The sequence below is a fragment of the Ambystoma mexicanum genome, chromosome 11, assembly GCF_040938575.1.
Source record: "Ambystoma mexicanum isolate Mex_15411 chromosome 11, UKY_AmexF1_1, whole genome shotgun sequence".
In the NCBI taxonomy this organism is placed as follows: domain Eukaryota; kingdom Metazoa; phylum Chordata; class Amphibia; order Caudata; family Ambystomatidae; genus Ambystoma; species Ambystoma mexicanum.
This window is the reverse complement of record NC_090934.1, coordinates 1,312,808,617-1,312,827,962: the sequence shown is the minus strand read 5'-3', so window position 1 is coordinate 1,312,827,962 and position 19,346 is coordinate 1,312,808,617. Positions and strand designations below refer to the sequence as shown.

Here is a 19,346-nt window from a genome sequence, read left to right as displayed (position 1 = left end):
TAGACAATGTAACAAGTAAAAAATATATCATTTTCAAATTTATTTTTTAAGTGGTCTGCAATGCTTGCCCCTGCCATATGGCTCTTTGCGCCGTAGTTCTGCCTTAGTTCTACATTAATTGTTCCTAAAGTTCAGCAGTTCATGAAAATCTCAGCAGTTCATTGTTCCTAAACTTTCCACACTATCAGCATTCTAGCTGACACTAGCAGCACTCACTTTTGAAGTCATGCAGGTGACACCAAACAGTGCTTTTGTGGTAATGCGGGTAACCGGAAACGCTGCATGTCTCTTCAATAGTGTCCGCAATGACTGTGTCCATCACATCATAGGCAATTCTCTCATAATAATTCCAGAAACTTCATTTCCCATGGAAGTTGCTGAATGTATGCAACAGTACAAAGCTCACAGGCAGCCCGACACGTAAGGCACTTATGCTGAGGTCGCTGCTGCCTCGGCTATAGATCGAGACACCAATAATGTAGCTGTGCAATCTCAATGCTCCAATTCAAAGTAGTTGGAAGCGATTTACAGGATTCATGGTTTTCTCATTGTCAACTTTATGTAGCTTGCTCCAGAGTAGGAAACAAAGACAATTTGTTCACACTAGCTCCTACAGGAAAGAATAGCAATATTATCTACAAAGCAGCATTGGTTTAGTGAATTAAATAAACTTCGACCTAGGAGTGAAGTAGGAATTAACGTGCAAAGCGCGGGTACACCTGCTAGTAGTCACTTTACTGCAGTGGATTGTCCTTGTGCCACTCTTAGCTGCTGTAACATTCGTTTGTGACTACAGATGTACACTCAGAGTGCATTTTCTGCAGGAAGTTGGGAGTGACCACAGGAAAAAAGGGGCTAGATATTTCAAAGATGGCAGGACCATTCATCTTGGGATAAATCCGCTCCTAAACTATTCCATACTCACTCCCATGTCTGCCTAATCAAAGAGACTACTGTAATTATGCCCCTGGTGTAACTCCCTAATTGTGCTGGCAGAGCTTCCCTACACTTTCTACCTGCGACACTTTCTCATCTGGGGATGAAGTCCTGCGGGAGGATCACATGGGGGCGGGGTGGGGAAATCAGTTCAGGAAGACTGGGAGGAACCTCTGTTTAACTTTCCCCATAATCCCTCAGGGGGAGGGGAATCGGACCAGGAAGACTGGGAGGAACCCCTTTTTAACTTTCCCCATAATGCCTCCCTTTTGATGACTTTTTGACAAATTAAAGAAGTGGACAAATCTAACTTCACTAAAGTAAACTACATATCACAGAATCCCATAGGGAATGAGACCAGGAGGGCTGAAGAGGCATGTAGAAGTGAAGAACAGGCAAGTAGGCCTAACAGCCTTTGCCAGAGTCAGGCAATTAACTGTAAGGGCCTGCACATGAAATCAATTGCCCCACATGAGAGGCATAAAAGGCAGCAGCAGGAGGGAGAAGGAAGATGGAAATGGAGAAAGAGCTGGAAGGCTGGCAGTAGTAGTTGAAGCAGAAGAGCATGAGGCTGGCAGCTCACAAGGAAGTGTGATCACTTAAGGGATGCTGGAAAAAGAGGAACGCAGATTTCACCTGCAAGTTCTGAGAGGGTCCTGTGTTCACAAACCCTGCCTTGCCGTGGCTGCACTGAGAGAGATGTGCCAAGTTTGAAGGTCTTCCCAGGTGCGGTTAGTGGCTGTAATTGCAGAGCTGTGATTGTGCTGCAACCCGAGGCCCATGTAAAGAAGTAAGACGAGGGACAGAGGAGTGAAAGACGCCCTGTTGATAAGGCTGGACAAAGACACCCATGCTGCAGAAGGGTGTGGGTCCCAGGAGTGCCTTAAGTGGTAGAAGAAGCAGAAGGTGGGAAGTGGAAGCAGCCCACAACCGCTGTGTTCCTGGAACCGGTAAGTGGAGCTCTGTGTTCAGATTCACTATGAAATCCTTGCCGGTAACTGTTACCAACCTCTTAAATAACTTACGTAAGAGTGGGAGCGAATACAAGCTGTTCATCGTCGTGAAGAGTCCTGCTGACAATGGAAATGTAACACGTGCACTTCTAGTAAAAGTTGGGAGTGCTCGCGTATAAAAGGGAAGCTTTTCTTTTTCCATTGTTAAACTGTTTAATGTTACTGGAGTGGTCGCGTGTTTCCAATTAAAGGGGAAAATGCATTTCAAATCACTCGGAACCCGAACACTGACTTTCACAAATTGTTACAAGATCTTATTACATCAAAGAGAGGTTGCGTGTGAACAAATGTAGTTCTCAACAGGAGTCACAGTATATCTCTGTGTTAATAAGTGGCAACACCATTATTTACGCTTCTTTAAGGTTAAAGATCCGCCTTACAGAGTGGCCGTGTGTACCCAAATCTGTTTCTCTTTTGAAGATTGAGCCTTGTAACAACATCAAGAACAACTATTCTGTAAATGTAGAAGTTGAGCTAATGAAAAGAACAAGCAGTACCCAAGCCAAGAGGGGAACCCTTTCTATAGTAAAACCAGCCCTGTTGAAATCGATCCACCTGAATTCTGAAGTTGTTAAAGGTCTAGTGTCCTCTGATTCAATTGTGACATTGTTATCCCAAGCTGGAAGTGTGGCAATACAGCTTAAGGGTAGCTACTGGAACCAAGAAGGTGTGATTGAAGCTGGGGAAGGTAGCTGGGTGCTTGTAAGAAGATTAAGTCAAACATCTGTAATGCTGTTGAAGTTGAGAGAGAGGTAGTCTGGAAGCAAAGGCAGGTTATACTGGTGGCAGTAAGACAGACAGAAGAGGTAAAGAGGCTGCCCTTTTCATGTAGCATAGGAAGAAAGAGTGCCTTGCCTACCTGTGGAAGTAGAAGAGTCTTGTCTTTAAAATGCCTATTCATTCTGAAGTTTAGAGTTGAAGCAAAAGAACCTGAATTGTGGTTGTGTATAATGCTGTCAGTGGATGACACATTGAAGTTGGTTGAAGTAGTAGCATACTGTGGAGTCAAGGAGTCGGTTTCCACAGTAACAGTAGCAGAAGGTGGTTGTCAAGAGGAATGCAACACCCTAAGAAGAAGCATCCTGACAACTATACCAACGAGACAGCAGCAGTCATAAATACTTGGAAAGTTGTTGAAAAAGGAGTTGTTCATGTATTCTTTGAACTGTGGTAAAACAATTCTGGAAAGAGGATTTCCAGTATTACCATTGCTGCTGTTTTCCTGACTGGAATGGGAAGAGGAACCTTTCAACAGAAAGTTGAAGAACTGTTACCAGTGGATTTTTGTTTGGTGAATTTGTTTCATTTGGAACTTAAAAGAACTGGTTCAAGACTTTTCTTTTTGAACATTTGGGGAAATTGATGTTGAACAATCCTGGGGAAGGAATTGACACAGGACACGTGAAGGACATCCACATTATTGGTTGTTTGTTATTCACTCATTTATGTTGTTTATGATTTAGTTGGAATGTTTGTGTTGTTTAGTGTGAGTGTCAGTTTTGTGGATGCTAGGGGTAATCCCCTTAGTTCTTAGACTAGGTGAGGAACTCCCTGATAGAGTAGGCTTAGTGGGGATTTATTTTTTATTGTTCATAAAATGTTACATTCTGAGAAAAACACAAGCAGTTGTCCGCCTCGCATTACTGAGCCCTCACACAAGCCTTTCCATCAGAGAACAGAGGGAGCCTCCATGGCTGGGACAAGCAACCTGTCCCAGACACTAATACACAAAATCTCTGACAGTTGCAGGAGTCATGGCAAACGAGTTGATCATAAAGTGGCATCAGATGGATTTTGGCAACTTTTTTTTTGTAAACTTCTTTTTATTATTTGCATCATAATACAGAAAACGGATCCAAAACATCCTCAAAGTAAAAACCCCCAAACTCCCGAATCCCCCCACAACTTTTGCCATAGCGCCGATGGTCCTTCCCTCCCGATCTGTCCGTCTCCAGCCCTCACCCATAGATGGCCTACAACTTGAGCCTTTGGGGGCACCACTGTTCCCTAAATTCCCCTTTCAAATAGGTTAATGTCTCTCCCCAATCCGCGGAGAAGTTCTCCAACTTGTCAGCCGCATACGTTGCCCATTCCAACGAGACAATGTCCCACATTTTCCTTAACCAGTCTTGCTCAGTCAGAATCACCGGACTCTTCCACCTCTGTGCAATGAGGGTCAATGCAGCCAGCGTGAAAATCACCTTCGCCTTAGTACTTCCTCACCTCTCCCCTTCGCTCCCCTGCACACCCTTCCCCAATAGAATCTCCTGGAGATCCTGGCAGGCACCCTCCCCCAGTGCCTGGGACAGAGCCTGCGCGATATCGCACCAAAAAGGTCGGACAATGGGGCAGTCCCACCATATATGAGTTGCTGTGCCTCCCCCCCCACATCCCCTCCAACACTTCCCCGAAGTTGACGGGTACATCGCATGTAGGCGGGCCGGGGTGTAATGCCAGCCGTACATATACTTATACCAGGCCTTTTGCAACTGGGTTGCTTTTGCCACCTTTGGTACCTACTTCCATAGCCTCACCCAGTCCTCTCGTTCCATCTGACCCCTGGTTGTTGTTACCATCCCCACATATACGCCCAGGTGACTTCCGGCCCAGCGCACTCCAACTGCCTATAGAGATCCAAAATTAACCCTCTAGACCCTTCATGCGTTAGGAAAAACCGTTCAAATTGGGTTAGGTCACACGTGGCGGCCTTCCTTACCTCCACTGACATGACCCAGTGCCTGATCTGAAAGTATCGATGTCTCTCCTGCTCACCCACCCCAAACTCCTGCTTGCATTCCTCAAACGATTTCACCTTTTTGCCACAAAACAAGTCCCTCAGCGTTCTACAGCCCCCACTCTCCCACTTCAGGATCGACTGTTTTTCCAACCCTGGCATGAAATCACTGTTATTGAATATGGGGGTGAACGGCGATGGGAAGGTCGTAATCCCCCGCTTCTCCACCGCCCTGTCCCAGCTGTCCACGACTCCCTTCGTGATGGCACTGAGATATAGGTGAGGTGGTCTCAGCCTTCGTGGAAGCCACAACACTTCCCCCAGATGGTGTCGAGCCACTGCTTTATCCATTTTCACCCAATGCTTTAGATTGTTATCCGCGAACCATTCCCTAATTACCCTAAACTGTGCCGCTTCATGGTAGAGGCGAAAGTCGGGGAAAGCTAGGCCCCCCTCCGCCCTGGATGCCATAAGTAGCCGCCTGGACAAGCGCGGTCTCTTGCCCTCCCAGACAAATTCCCTGACCGCCCGATCCAGCTTCCGAAAGAAGCTTGTCTGGACAGGCAGGGGGAACAGCCTAAAGAAAAGCACCCGGGGGAGAACCACCATTTTAAGAACTGACCCTCTTCCCAACCAGGATATCCGTAGGGCGCTCCATTTCCTAAGGTCTTTTTTGATTGCTGATAACATGGGCTCATAGTTCGCTCCATACCAGCCCGCTAGCTGAGCCCCAAATATCGCAGCCCAGCCGGACTCCACCTAAACAGGGAGATTGCCTTCATCTCCTCTGCTTCTTGCTCCCCTAGGGACAGGTTCATTAACTCTGATTTCTGGAAATTAACCCACATACCCGAGATCTCCCCAAATTTGGTCAGTAATTCTATGCTTGCCTGAATGGACTCCCTTGGGTCCATCAAAGTGAGCAGCATGTCGTCGGCAAAAGCCGCTACCTTGTGCTGGCCTCCCCCCCAAATGGTATACCCTGTTTATTATCTGCCTCTTGTATTGCCAGCAGCAGGGGCTCCAAGTACATTGCATACAACAACGGGGAAAGGGGACACCCCTGTCTCGTCCCCGGCTTCAGACTGAATGGGTGAGACATTTCTGCATTCACAGAAATAAGCGACGTGGGATTCTTGTAATTAGCAGTGACCATATTTATGAAACCCGTCCCCAAGCCCATTGCTTCCATGACCTGGAATAAAAACGACCACTCCACCTGATCTAACGCTTTTTCAGCGTCAAGCGCTAAAAGGATCGCCGGAGTGGTCGTCTTTCGTGACTTTTCCACCAAGTGAGCCACCCACCTGACATTGTCTGCAGTTTGCCTTCCCAACATAAATCCTGCCTGGTCTTCCCCGAATGTGTTGAATAATTGAGTTAAGTGCAGGACTAATAACTGGGAGTAGGTTTTATAAAAGGAAGCTGGGTAACCATCCGGTCCCGGAGCCTTGTTGCAGGGGAGTGACACTATGGTAGCTCTCACCTCGTCCTCCGTCGACCCAGATCTTCACCTTCTTCTCAGGATAGACGCAGATCCCCCAAGAACTCTCTCTGTGGCCCTGCGAAGTGTATAGCGCTTCATAAATATATCTCTCTCTCTCCCCCCCCCCCCATGACGGCCGTTATAATCTTCTGCTCCCTTTGACCCCTCAGGAGGCGAGCCAAGAGTGAGTCTGCCTTATTGGCCTTTGCATAGTATGTTTATCTCACCCTGAGCATTGCTTCTACCGCCTTTTTGGTCCTCAAAATCCCCTGCTGGCCTTTTGCTAACCTATATTCCCTAAATACCTTCCTTGTCGGAGTCTCCCGTACACGCGCTTTGGCGGCCTCCACCTCCTTTTCAAACTGACTTTCTAGACCTCTCATTAGCCTGTTTCTCTCCGCCTTCATAGCGATAAGTTCCCCCCTCAAAGTCGCCTTAAAGGCGTCCCACCTTATTCTCTGGCTCGTGTCCCAGCTATTGTTCCTTTCAAAAAGGTCCCAGATCTTGTCTCCAATCTCATCCCGCAGCACTTGGTACCTCAGAAGTTCCCCTGGGAATTTCCAGCTCCACACCCCGGGCCTTCCGCCTCCCCAGCCGCATTGTCATCTGCACCACCCTGTGATCAGCCATCCCCAGAGAACCCACCTCGACAGACTCCACCTCCCTAGCCAGGCTAGCGGATACCCAGATGTAATCAATTCGGGACTGGGTTCTGTGGACATCTGAGAGAAACGTGAACCCCTCCTCTTCTCCTCGTAGTACCCTCCATACGTCTCGTAGGCCGGCCTCCTCCCAACTCTCCTCCAGCTGGGGAGAAGCCACGACACCGCACCCGCCTCCCTCATACTGGGACCGATCCCGCCTCCTATCCCAGGCAAGATTGAAGTCTCCCATCAGTATCACTTGTCCCCGTGCAAAGTTCTCTAGGGTGTTCAGTGTTTCACGCGAGAACTGGTCCTGACCTACACTGGGGCAATACACCGATGCAATAGTATAGGGCGAGCCCATTATCTCACCATAATGTATCTCCCGTTAATGTCCCTAAGAATATATCCTGAGTTCTAAAGTTTATTCCCCTCCCGAAAGCCAGGGCAACCCCCCTTTCTTCGTAGGACCAGATGCGAACAAAATCTGTGGGAAGCTCTTCAGTCGCAATCGGCCCTGGTCCTGCCTTAATAAATGGGTCTCTCGCAGCACCAGCACATCCGGCTTATGGGACCTGGTAAATTGCTCCAGTTTAGTTCATTTGAGGGGGGGGGGGGATTTAGCCCCCTCACATTGTGTGTTAGCCACCTAAAGGCTGATTTGAAGCCCGGTGCGCCCTCCTCGGCCGTTCTGCCACCCCTTGCCTAAATTTGCCCTAAACGTAGGCCCCCCTCCAGTGGGACCTCTGGTCTGCTCTCCCTCCTGCTCCCCTCTCGCCACCAATCTCCCATTCCCCCAGATCCATCCTACTCCATTGGCTGCTATGGCTCCCCCCAAACCCCTCTCCCTTCCCCACCCTGAATCCCCAATTTAGGCTGAGACCGTCCCCTCCCCCCCTCCTCCCTACCCATCTGCCCCGTCCCCTCGGACACTCCTGCCTTTAGTCATTCCAGGATGTTTTCAACTCCATCCTCCCAGGCCCCCATAGAAAGACCCTTTTCCCACCATCCCCAAAATAAAACCTCCTACTGAGAGTCTATGCACCCAGGTTCCCCCGTACTGCCCCTACTTTTACCCTCTTTGATACTGCCAGATTCCCCCATAGCTGGCCCCGCAGCACCGCCTTCCTCCTGCCACGAGTTCCCTCCCCCACTATGGACCATTCCCATGGTCTGCTCCTCTCCCTTTGTTTGCCCCGGGTCAGAGGGCCCCCCTCTTGCCCCCCCATCCTCCAGCTCCAGTCGGATTATACCAGCCGCCTCCTGGAGGGTAGTGGCTCGCCTCTGGCGCCCCTCCCAGACGAACACACACGAACACGGACCCGAATGGGAAAGCCCATTTGTACTTTATCCCCTTCTTGGCCAGCTCCTTTACAACTAGGCCCATTTGCCTTCTCTTCACCAGCGTACTGGCGGCCAAATCCTGAAACAAAGACATTTCTTGCCCTTTGTAAAGCACCGGTTCACTCTGCCTCGCTGCTCTCAATACCGCTTCCTTTTGGCTATACCGCGCAAAAGCCGCCAAAACATCTCTTGGTATGGTGTTGGGTCCTCCCGGAGACCAGCCCACCCTGTGGACCCTGTCTAGTTCAATCACCCTCAGGGAGTCCTCCCCCAGAAGTCCTGTGAAGACCCCTTGGTCCTCCCTTTCAATTGTTTATCAGTGACACTCTCTAGCAACGATTTAATCCTGATGTTGACTCTCCGAGATCTGTTCTCCAAGTCCTCAATCGTTGCCTCCAAGTTTCTTGTTGCAATGTCCATTGCTATTGTGTCCCTTTTGCAGTAGGTCTGTCATCTCCCCCAGCTGCGCCGTCTCCTGCCGCAGTTCTCCCAATGCTGCATTTAGGTCGCTCCTCATCAATTGGAACTGCTCTTGGAAAGTTTTGGCGAGGGAGTCCCTCAGGCTCTGCATTTCCCCTCTGAGGTCTTGCCTCGTCATCTGCATTGGTGCTTCCGACCCTTCCTTTTCCCGCGCCTCCTTCGTCTGTTCACCCCCGCCTTTGCCCAGGTCTCTGCCCTCGATTGCTGGCCAGAGCGCAGTCTCACAAGATGAACTGCTTTCCCTGCTCTCCCCTTGGACCTGGAAGACATCTACGACGGGTCCACTCCGCAGCTTAACGGCGACGGTTACCGGCGGTCGAGATCCCCGCTGTATCCTCGATTGCTTGGAGGGCGTATCTACATTACCCAGTCTCTTCCGGTAGGTCTCTACTCACCTCCGCCTTATAATTACTCAAGCCTGTGGGCCGACCCACCCCTTTTCTCCTGGCCCCCACCGTCCTCCTGGCCGGGGGTGCTCCCCAGCACCTGTTGCAGCACCTAGCTTCTTTCCAGGAAACAGTTCCCCCTCCGGTCTGATTCAGGAATATGTACCTCCGACCGTCACTGTGGGGACCAGAGTTGATCAACACCTCTGCTGCCCTTCCAGCTCTGAGCCTTGCCCACTCCTTCAATATTGTATGCTGTGTTGGTGGGGCCCTACTGTCATCCGGGCCCTTGGTCACTCCTGCTGCATGGGGGTCTTCAAGCCCACTGGTCTTGCCAATTCCACTATTCTCCAGCCCGGTGACGGCCAATACCTGCATACTCCACGCTGCTCCTCTGGGGTTTCCCCCTCACTCCACACTCCTTCCCTTCGTAGGGGCCTGGCCTCTGCACTTGGTGGGAGCACTCAGTTCTCCTCTCCACCCTCCCCCCCACATCCACACTCCTCACCTCTGCTCTGGCGTCAGCTTCACACCGGTGGGGGGGCACCAGGGGTCATAGTGCTAAGGCTTGTCCGCCCTTCTTCTGAAGCCTCCACTAGCTGCCTGCCCCTCAATGCAGCTGCCATCGGTATGGATGCCCCTGGGGGGGCAGGGGGACACCCGCCCCTCTTATCTGCTTTTCTCTAGTGGCGCACCGGAGCGCCTCCGCCAACCCTGCCCGTGGCAGCTAGCGCCGGGCTTCCCCCGACGTGTGATGATTTCTGAGATTATTGCAGCGCTGCTGTGTGCCTCAAGCCCTTTCGCTCCTGAGGCGGCGGGCCTGCCGATTGTCCTTGGGTTGGTGACCACCTGCTTGGCGTAGGTAGGCACAGGAGCTGGTGCCCTCGAAAAGCCCCACCCGGTAGATCCACGTACCGGCCCCGTGGGAGGGGGGAGGGATCCCCGTTTCTCCGAGCCGCTTCTCGCTGGCAGCGCCTCGTAACCTCCGGAGCGCTGCAGAGGATACACCGCTAAGAACTCTGGTGCATCCTGGGTTCAAACCCTGAGCCTTGGTGCGGGCTCCGGAGCTGCCTTTAACAGTATCTCCTCATAGGCTACTATATAAACGCAGATACAGCTTTATATTGACATTTAGGCAAAAAACTGCACAAGCCTTAAGGGGACACAATTAATACATGAAAGTGGTTTGATTACCTTCAAAGAAATATCCATTTATTTTACTATAAAAAAGTCCAATGCCAATTAAAATAATTTGGGCTCTCGACATGCTAGCTAGAAATCCTCGGGAAGCCACCTTCCTGATATGTCAGGATTGTACCTACCAATTTGTAGACTGTGCGATAAGGCCAGTATGCTGGCCTTGTTAAGAGGGGACGGAATCTCTCTTGGTCGGAAGCCTACAAGTTAAAAATCCAGAGTCAGTCTACTCCTGAGGTGGCTGATGAAAGGGCCGAATTCCTATCCCACCTCTAGTGCCAGCATGTATCTAAGCAGTACATCCGTATCTGGAGCAATGAAAAGCGAATAAAGATACTTGCCAGTGTTTCTCTGTTTTTTCTAAAGACACATCGGAGCAAGAAACCCAGAACATACATTAGAATGAGAATCATGATCCAGCGCCCTGCATTCATGATAAAACAGCTGAAACCAGATTACCAATAACCTGCAATACAACATTACATAATCAGACGCAGAAAGAAAAAAAAAACAGTGAAAGAGGGACAGAAGCACTGCCGCTAATAAGCAGTAGACCGAAGAACCACATGGTGCCGCTGGACGACGGCTGGCATGCGCAAGGACCAGCAAACTCCCTAGACCACCAGGGACTTGGATGGAGAAACACCAACCCCTCGACCAAGGAACTTACCTTAAGGGTACTCGAAACATGTCCCCAGAACACAAACTGTTTCCTCCCGGGCTGCCATTGTTGTTCTTCGGCGGACCCCCATGGAAAAAGTGGGCGATGCTTAACCCTCTACTTATGATTTTTCGTTTCTTCAACCCATCCTGGATGGAGGAACACAGGGGAAGATTGGCCAGGGACAGAAGTAGGGCAATATGGGAAGGGGGGGCAACAGGAAGCAAGAAGGTGGGTAATTCGGGTGAGGTCAGAGGAGAAAAAAGGGTATGACCAAGAGACCAGCAGGAGGGAGGAAGGAGTGGCAGTGTTTTCAGGAGCAGGTGAGGTACTGGCTAGTGAGTGGAAGTCGTATTGCAGTGTGAGTGTGGTCGAGTGTGGTTAGGAAGGTTAGTGTATGGAGTGAATGTGAAGTACATGGTATGGGGTGAAAAAAAGAGTGGTTGAGTATTAGATGGAGGGTGGAGTAGTAGCAGGTGGAGGAGGGAGTACTATTGTGGAGGAGGGAAAGGTAGTGCAGAGAAAGGAGTGGTAGTACGGAGAAGGGAGTCATAGTGTGGAGTTGGAAAAAGTAACATCATAGGGTGGAGGTGAGGCCTAGAAGAAGTGGAAAACATTGACAGGACAGGAGATTGAGGGAGGAGTGAAAAGAAATGGGTAGAGAGAAAGAAGAGAAGAGGACATGAGAGTGAGCATGATAGAAGGGGGACTGAATCCAACAGTGTGTCGTCAAGGCATAATCCCCAAATCCCAGTAGAACACCAACTGGATAGAGTACAGAAAGTTATGAAGTCCACGAGGGAGTTTTACTGATGTCCAGCATAAAGTATACATTGGTTGTCATATATATGGATGTTGGTAAATTAAATAATGCACCCAATGGCCGCCAGGCCAATCTTGGTGCCAACCCACCAACACTAAGTTTTAAAACACAGAGCGTTGTCTGAAAGTGAGACTGTTCAGTAGATTTGATTGTCATAGTAGAATGCATTTACTAGAGCCCCAGGTATCCTCCCCTACACTCCAAGTCAGCTGGCTAGGACCGCTTCACTAACATTTCTGTTTATGCATTGGTTGTGGTCTTATTGGCAGTCTTGATTGAGATGTCAGTGTTTAGCGTTTGATGAATGCAAATTGATACAAAACTGCAATGTTCACATTACTGATCAAACAATGTTATACCAAATTGTATGCTACTGAAGTCCATAGTCCATTTCTGTTTAATTTTATATCCATAGCATACCGGACTTGACAACTTTCAGCGAATGGCATAACCTTCAAACCCTATTTTGTTATGGTTTGCAGAAAGGATTCTTGTTTTTTTTCCCAAATAATACCCATTGTACTCTAAAACATTAAATAAAATAAGCTGGAAAACAAAGTGCAGTTGGTCACGTCATCTTTCAAGCCACATACTGTCCACCCTTTCATCTGTCCAATTAGTCTTTGTTTTGCGGGTCTCCTCTCGTCAATTTATCACATCACCCAGAAACACTTGCATGGACAAACACGTACTCTATATGTGTTCTAACGTTTAGAACATGTTTGCCCTGTTGGCACCACACTCCCTCTCCCATGTAGAACTTGACATAAATATTCTTAGTGCCTTTACCGCTCAGCACAGTTTGAAAATGCATTCAGCAGTTAAGGAGTTTAAACACAACAGTAAAGGAGTTTAAACAATCAAATCAAAATAAGGAAAACGTGTAATTGTCAGGAGCAAAGGAATCTGCTAATAAGATACAGATAATTACTCAGAAAGAGGAAGAGTGCGACTATATAAAAGCGAATTGAGAAGAGAAGAGGACCCAAGGTGGTACCTTAGGCCGGGGCCAGTGCAAGCACTAGAACTAGATGAATTAGGCTGAAACCCAGGGAACTAGTCAGGAGGGGCGCCAAAACGTTGTTCTCCTCTGCTAGCATAAATGACAAAGGAGGAGATGCAAGATAAACAGAGCCCAGGTTGCTCCATGAAGCCCTCCTGAAAAAAGTGTGCTCACTCCTACAAACCATTATGCTCAGGAGTAGATGTTTTCCAGCTACACTGCACTCAGCAGTGGAATCAGGGTAAATTCCTGCTGGCCATTTTGGAGCTGCAATACCAGTCTTTCCCAGGGCCGGGAAACGGAAATGACCAGAAGGTCAAAACGCAAAGGCCTGGTAAAAGAACTGATACAACAAAGGTCAGGTTAAACCCCTATGACAAGTCTACAACCTTCTGGAGGCCCTAAACAAATGGTCCAATCAGAACAGACATCACAATGGAGCAGGGGATCAAGTGGGCTATCATACAGGTGCAGAAACAGTGAACCAAGTAAGCCTTTGTCCACAAACTCTCCATACCGGACAATGTTTGTGCTTGTAGTACGTTGATCTTTAAACTGTTCATTACTGTGAAAAAGCGGATAGCTATATTTGTACTCAAGCAATGTTGAACAGGGCTGCCTCTCAATAACTGACCCCATGCCCAATATGTTGCAGTCTGTGCACGCACAATGGAGCACATTTATTCATGCAATTTTAAAACTATGGAACAATTAAACAGACTTGAATTTGAGCACACAGTCTTACTTTCCATTATTGCAATACTGTAAAATAAACTGCTGAGTGAAATGCATTGAAGAGGTGTACTCTTTGTAAAGCATTTCTTAGAAACTTCTAAAAGAAAAACTGCCTATTTGTTTTGGAAATTGCATACAGAGTGAACATGTAACACAACTGAGCTGCCCTTTAGTAACTTTCTAACCAATGCTGAACAGTGCTGCTAAGAGTTTTTAGGTTTATCAAGTGAAAGCTATGCCACAAGGACATGCTAAGTGAGGGCATTTGAATCTCAAAAGTAAATGCACAGCTCTCAACCCGTCAATGTTAAATTGATGGTTGTCTTTGTTAAAATGCTGGTCCAACGTCATCAACCTTTCACTGAATACATTTGATTAAATAAACATCTTTAAGAGTAATTATGGGAAACAGGCTATTTGTTTAGAAATGTGAGCACAGACTATCAAATTAGGTCACTGAAGAGCAGGGTTATGGTAACCACTGAGTCAGCTATGAGCCCGCTGAGGGTGAAATGAATGGGGAATTTGTTGTGCTATGACTTGTAGTGCACTTGTGTTCCAAGTGTGGTCCTGCTGGGCTACTCTGCTCTGCTGACTGCCTCCTTATTCAGACTGCCTACTTATGGCATTTAAGGGAACCAAGAGAGACTTGGGGTGGTGGCTTGTGTTATTGGGCTACGACCCATGGCCGGCAGCTTCTTTCAGGGTGTGAGCAGACTAGCTAGAATGGGAATGAATGCAGGTTTACCAACAGTTGCATTGTTTGCCCCACCTCCACTGCTTTACCCCCATACCTCTCCTACCCCCGGTCTTCCCTATTCTGCCCACTTGCACAATTGAACCCCCGAAGGAGGCAGGTCGGATGACAAGGATTTCTGAGAGCAAATTCACAAGATGACCTGTACATCCTGTCTGCCCAGTCAAAAAACTCCCAACTGGCACCTGATCATGGGGAGCAGATTGCTTGACATGAACATAAGGTGACAGGATACATGGGAGCCAGAACCCAGGTTCAGACTGTTCTGTGAAAAGGACATTTGCACTGACCCCATCCATGTACCAGTTCTACACGTGGAAGCAGATTACACTGGCCATGTCCTTGCTCTGCCAGTTGTTTCTGTGATAAAAGCTTGCATTGGCCATAAGATCACATGTACCTATTTGTGAAGGAAGCTCGTGCTGGCACTGTTCACACTGTACATGTGTTCATAAGCAAAATATGTTTGCACTGGCCCTGAGGTGGTCAAGCTTGAACGAGCCGCGGAATGTTGAGCAATTGTTGAATGCTGGGGGTAATGGGGAGTTAGAAGTTAAGTTAAAAGTTGAATTACAAGGTATGCTCCACACCGGAAGGTCCGCGTAACTGAGCTGCCAAACAGGGCGCATAAGGGGCAAGAAGGAGCTGGGCCCGAGAGTCTGGGGATGGAAGGAGGGGCAGGAAGGGTATGGCAAGTGGGACGCCTGTGGGGAGGGGGTGCTGGAAACAGGAATGAGTGATATCAAGGTCATCACTTGGAACGTTAGATGGCTAACAGTTTTGTCACGAGGAACAGGGTACATACGTAATTGACAGGGAAAAGGGGTGCATATAGCCCTCCAGCAGGAGACACATTTGATTGTGGATAGGCAAGAAACAATTAACAAGAAGTGGGGAGGGCATATGTATGGCTCGACGTACTCCGCATATTCCCGGGGTGTTCATGTATTGGTGGCTCCCAGTGTACCTTTCAGGCTGTCGGAATGTAAGAGTGACAATGAGGGCAGGATAGTGATCTTCCATGGGTTGCTGGAGCAGAGGGAGATTTCTATCATTAATATGAACGCCCCTAACCATGATGCTACTGTTTTTATCAAGGCACTGGGCCCTACATTGGCTATGTATCGAGATGCCATGTGAATATGGGGGGACCTGAACAGGCAAAGGAAGCGGGCGCCAGCGGCTTAAGTGTTGAGACCCCTGCTAAAGGAGTTCAACTTGAAAGACATTGAGGGAGCTGTATGGGGAGAGGAGGGGCTATTCTTATTACTCAATCCCACACAGGGTGCATATGCGCATAGATTATATGCTCACTGGGAACAAATCACTGGGTGAATTTGTGGTAGCCGAATACAAAGCAAGGGTACTGTCGGACCATGCAATATTGGTAGTGGCGTGGCAAAGGGTCAAAAATAGGCCCCAAATTCATACATAGAGGCTGAGAGTGGAGGCTTTACAGGACGGGCTGTTTAGAGCCCACATGGGGGAAAAAGATAGATTGTTTTGCAAAAAACTTGGAGTGTGAACAGCACAAGAACCATGTGGGAAGCCTTCCCTTTCACTTCACCTATTTGTGAAGTGAAAGGGAAGGCAATCGGTACAATGGGGGGAATCCGAAGTGAGCTGGTGCACAGTATTGCTGACAGGAAGGGCAAATGGAGGCGGTGATGTGGGGGGGGGACCGGGTGCGAGAAGAAAATCATTAAGCTCTGGCAGACTTGTATAACGCACTGGAAGCGGATGGGCAAACACAATTACGCAAGCTATATGGAGAGACACCACGAAGGTGGGGATAAACCAGGGAGGTTCTTGGCCAGGTTGTGTCGCACATAGGATAAGAGGGAAATGATATGTAGCAAAAGGGATGAGTAAAGAGAAATGGCTAGCCCAGACCGAAATTAATGCAATCTTCGATAGATTGTACCGGCAACTGTATAATGCAGCAGGGGCAGTGGATGTCGCAGAAATAGAAGAACCCTAACGGATATAGTGTGGCAGAGTATGGGGCAGGAACAAGTGGCGACACTAGATGCACCACTGACGGAGGATGAACTGAAGGCTACTATACTCTCGCTACCCACAGCAAAATGCTTGGGGCGGATGGCCTGCCAGCAGAATTTTATAAGGAACACGTGAATGAGCATATGGATGCTGGAAGAGGCATTCGAAGCAGGTATACTTCCTACGAGTCTACGAGAATCGACTATTGTGCCGATACTCAAACCGGGCAAGTCATCGCTCGACTGCGGAACCTATAGACCGCTCTCTATGATAAACCAACATTGAAAAATCCTGGCTGCGCTCCTAGCAAGCAGACTCCACGTGGTGATTGGAAAACTGGTGCATCCAGACCAGACAGGATATTCACTGGTGCGCATCGTGTTGTGGAAATTGTGTAGGCTACACAACATTATCGATAAAAGCGAAGGGGCAGAGGAAGAGTTTGCAGTGGTCACACTAGACGTGATTAAAGCATTTGATTTGGTGAGGTGGGAGTGGTTGCATTCGGTGCTATGCCACGTCGGAGCAGGCTCTGGCTTTTTAGGGTGTGTTCAGCTCGGAAGCATGGGAACTGAGCAGAAGGACCAAACAGGGGGGTCGGCTTTGCCCAATGCTGGTCATCTTAGCGCTGGAGTCCCTGGTGGCCCTCCTCAGAGTGGATTTTAAGGAGGCGGGCATACCTGTAGGGGAAAACACGCTTGTGATCTCTCTGTATGCAGACAATATGCTTTCATACATGCAGAACCTTGAGGAGAACCTGCCGTACATGCTGGAGGTCCTAGATGGATTTGCTGGCTTGTCAGGGATAACCATTAGCAAGGAAAAGTGAAGGCTTTTCCCATTGGTGGGTTTAGTGGGGCTGGGCCAGAAATGCCTGCCTAATCTAGGGCTGCAATGGGCGGTGGAGTTGTTCCGGTATTTGGGAGTAGATGGTCACTGTGACCTGGAGAAGGAACACAAACTGATCACATTGAGAGCGCTGCTGGGGGTTGAAGGGTCCTTCGAATTCTGGCGGAAACTACCATTGTCCATGATGGGACGAGCATCGATATTAAAGATGGTGGTGCTGCTGCGCCTCCTCTATCATTTTGTTAGTATCAGTTCTTCCGGAAACTGAACTTGTTGATGAGTGGATTCAACTAGGGAAGTGGGAGGTGCAAGATATGCAAGATATCACTGAACACACTGTGTAGAGACTATAGGGATGGGGGATCAGATTGCCGAACTCTGAGGTGTATCACCTGGCTAGACAACTGCAGTTTGTTATGACATGGCTAGCAGACGAAAGCTCACTGCATACAGGGTTAATGCGGGGCGAGGTGGGACCATACTATTTGAGAGAGACACTCTGGGTAGAGGATAACAGGTTGAAGGAGACATCAGCGCTTATAACCCTGGGCAGGAGAATCTGGTGTAGACTGTGGAAGATGGTTGGGGAAAAGGGACCTGTACTCTGCTGACACGCCATTGCCAGCGTTTTGTGTTAAGAATCAGGGTGAGATCCGCAATCATCAGCTCCACTGGTAAACAAATGGGATAATAACCCTGGGAGACTTATACAAAGAGGAGGCGTGGGTAACATTCCCAGAACTTGGAGAGCAATACAGTATTCCCAAAGGCCAATTTATGTCATATCATAGTTTGATTAGGATAGCAGAGGACAGATGGCCCGGTCTGGAGGAGGACACTATGCTGGAGGCTTTGTACGATGTGTCGGAAGGGGGACACGTGATATCGAGGCTCTACGAGTTGGTACGAAAGAGCTTAGGATTGGAACCAAGAGGGAGGGAGGTCTTTCACAGACTGGGAATGGGCTAGAGTGCTGGGATACATTAGGACTATGTCCAGGAACACTAGATTTAAGCAGACACAGTTACAAGTCACTTATAGGGCATACTTGATCCCACAGACCATTTTGAAGTTCATGGTAGCAGCAGAGATGCCCCAGGTGCGCAAGTGACTCAGCAGGGATGTTGCATATGTTTTGGGCATGCCATGTGATCAGGGCTTTTTGGCAGGGTATAGGGGGTAGATTCAGGGTGGGAGGAATAGATATGGGGGAGTGATCGCCTGAGGCATGCCTATTAGGACTGTACATGCAGAAGCGCGGGAAGCAGTGATGTAGCAAAGATGAAAGACCTCATCTTGGTCTTGGCCAAGCGATGAATCGCAATAGCATGGAAGTCGACGGACGGGCCCCCGCATAGATGCACGGTCGGAAGATTTCAAGAAATGAGTGGAAGCTGAGATGGTGGTGTGACATATGGTGGTGTATAGGGGACAGCGAGAGGTCAGTAACAATGTGACGGCATTGAACACACTAGTTCAAGCAATGCACTCGACTCAGGATGAAAGGACACCCTAAGGCCAACATGGTGATGGGAGGTGAACGACTTAAGGACTGCATGCGAAGGGAAAGGGAGGAGGCAGTCCAGTGGGATCAGAGGGGGGTGCAGGGTCAGGTGGAAAGAATGCAAGTTGGGGTTATGTTAAATTAAGAAATTAGAAAAAGGAAATGTAAAGTTTCTAAGAGGTACCGGACAACGAATCAACATACGGGAAGAAGAGGGTGGATGAGGGAGCATATGGAAGGCGGGAGATGCCGTCTGGGATGAACCAGAGACGCGGGGTTGGATACTAATTTGCACACAGATAATGTGTTACCTTATTTGCTATGTGCTACTCCCATCACAGAAATATTTACTGTCTGGTACTAAAATGCAATAAAGAGAGTTTTTAAAAAAAGAAAAAAAAAATGTGCACTGACCCTGACAATCCTGTTCAAGTACACATGTTTGAGATAAACTGGTGCTGGTTCAACCCATGGTGTACATGTCTAGGAAGAAAGATTGCACTAGTCTTGCCCATGCTGTACCTGCACCCATTTGGGAGGAAAACTTGGGCTCACCGGTGCCATTTACTACCTATCACGGTTTCGGTAGAAAGCTGATACTAGGCCAGCCTATGCTTTACCTGTGCAGTCTTTGTGAGGTAAAAATACACTGGTCATGCTCATGTTTTATGGAGTGGTAGTAATCCTGCATATGCTGTACTTGCATGTGAGGGACACTTGCATTAGCCCCATCATTGCTGTACCTGTACCTCTTTGGGAAGGAAGTGAGAGCACCTTTTTGGGACAGAACCTT

The 19,346-nt window shown here is 48.6% G+C and overlaps 1 protein-coding gene across 4 annotated transcripts in view; it reads right to left on the bottom strand.

The window, feature by feature from the left end:
- Positions 1–19,346, bottom strand: part of DMXL2 (Dmx like 2) — a 2,950,233-nt gene that overhangs the window by 440,967 nt on the left and 2,489,920 nt on the right. For 2 of the 4 annotated variants that reach the window (XR_011279824.1, XR_011279825.1), the window contains one exon: positions 10,891–11,478. The exons of the other annotated variants lie outside the window; for them this stretch is intronic. The gene's annotated coding sequence lies outside the window, so the exon portion shown is untranslated. The remainder of the gene's footprint in view (positions 1–10,890; positions 11,479–19,346) is intronic. 4 annotated transcript variants of the gene reach the window in all.